At 34.8% G+C, this 1892-nt stretch overlaps 1 long non-coding RNA gene across 1 annotated transcript; it reads right to left on the bottom strand.

Moving 5' to 3' along the window:
• Positions 1-232: 232 nt before the first annotated feature.
• On the bottom strand, positions 233-839 carry LOC140894666 (uncharacterized). Its single transcript, XR_012153893.1, has 3 exons — positions 715-839; positions 357-626; positions 233-277 (listed from the first exon to the last, which is right to left on the bottom strand). It is a non-coding gene; the product is annotated as an uncharacterized lncRNA (long non-coding RNA).
• Positions 840-1892: the final 1053 nt, after the last annotated feature.

Below are 1892 nucleotides of genomic sequence, written 5' to 3'. Positions count from 1 at the left end.
TTCCTTTACTTGGTATTGTACAATGTTTATGGTTTCCGCAGTTTTATTCTGATATCTGTTTTTTTAAGTTAATTGCATGCCTAAGTTCTGTTTAGTAGGTGATCCGGGTTAGGGTCACTACATCCTCTTTGTCTTTAGCCAAGCATTCGGTCCACATAAGTGCATAGACACCACACTCAAGTGTTGGACCTTGATCGCGATACTTTTCTATCACCACTTCCTCATTGGCTAAGACAAAACCAGATTGGAACCGCATGTATCCAGACAAAATTAATACCTATCAAAATTTAAAAGTTACAAGATTTCATTCTTAATATTATATTTAAACATTCAAATAGGGTCGTACTAATACTCACAAAAACATTTGTGGTGCCAGATGCGTATGGATCATGCAAGGAATTCCATATACTGAACACACCTTCTGCAGTTTTATACACAAGCAAAAACCAATGCCACCTATCATTCAATGGAAAAATGATGTACTTGCATCTTGTAAATAGCTCCTCGTTTAAGTGCTTCAATCTTTCCCTAGTCGCAGATGTCAAGCTTGCAATAAAATCTCCATAATCATCGCTCCGCAACTTACGTCCACTCCCATATTCTTTCAGTCTATTAAAAATTTCTCTCTGCAGAACAAAGATTGCAAAAATATCATACTTCTTATTTGGTCAAAAAAGACAATAAAACATACATAATCGGGGTGCAAAGACGAACCTGAACCGTTGTGTCCACACAATATATTTCAGATCCATATTCCTTACTTTTTGCTTGCATAATTCGCATATAAACATTTATGATTTTGAAATCAACGGGTTTGCCAAAGACAAAGTGGCAAAATTTTCGACCATCTAACATCATACTTTCGTCTTCCCAAATTACGAAACTATATAAAAAACAAAAAGTTAATGTTTTCTGAATCTATAAATTCAACAATAGTTATGAAAAAAATCATTAAATATAAGCGTACTCTAATTCCTCCATAAAAAGATAGTGTGTCAAAATTTGTTTCTCTTCATCACTTGCTTCCTCATGTCCACAGTAATCGGTCCTGCCTTTGAATTCATGTAGATCATCTTTCATTGGACTCTTAGCATTCTCATCAACATCTACAATGCACTTTTCCTTCAAACGAATACACTATGAACCACAATAGAAAAGAACAAAAAATTGTCAGTGTGTGGAAATACATAAAACCAAAATAAAAATGATGAAGAGAATTTCAAACCCGTTTTTGACCCTTTCTCTTAGGTCTTGGCGATGAACTGGGCGGCGTCACAAAGATCGAAGCTTTCCATTTCTTCTTGCGGTCAACCCTTGTTCTTACTGTATCCACGATTGACGATTGAAAGCTGGTCATGATCTCTGCTTTACTAGTACCAACACAACTCACACTTTTCCTTTCCTCAACTGTTCCATCATTTTTATCAAATCCCACATCATTCTTAATTTCGTTTATAACATTTTGCACCACCAAATTAAGATCACTGTAATTGTCATGGTCATTAGACGATCCAATCTTAGATGAATTTCCAACAGCTTCAATCATTTCTTTCTCATTTTTTACAATATTCTCTTCATCCTCGTTTCTGAAAATATGCACATTACCTTAACTGTTCTCTATATTATCATCCTCAACATTTCTCTCAAAATTCTCATCTCTCTTCATATTCTCATTCTCCTCATTTGTCTCAGTATTCTCATGCCCATCATTTCTCTCAATAGGATCATCTTCTTTGGTCACAAATCCAACCTCATTTTTTCTCTGCAATTTAAATTCTGCTCCAACATCCATCATTTCTTTTTCAATCACAATCTTTGTCTTCTTACGACGCCTAACACTACCATATCCTAATTCAAAACACATTCGATTATTAATCACAACAACTTTTTTT

Source organism: Henckelia pumila, chromosome 4, assembly GCF_033568475.1.
Source record: "Henckelia pumila isolate YLH828 chromosome 4, ASM3356847v2, whole genome shotgun sequence".
In the NCBI taxonomy this organism is placed as follows: domain Eukaryota; kingdom Viridiplantae; phylum Streptophyta; class Magnoliopsida; order Lamiales; family Gesneriaceae; genus Henckelia; species Henckelia pumila.
Note: the sequence above shows the minus strand (reverse complement) of the source record. Positions and strands in the feature narration are given on the sequence as shown.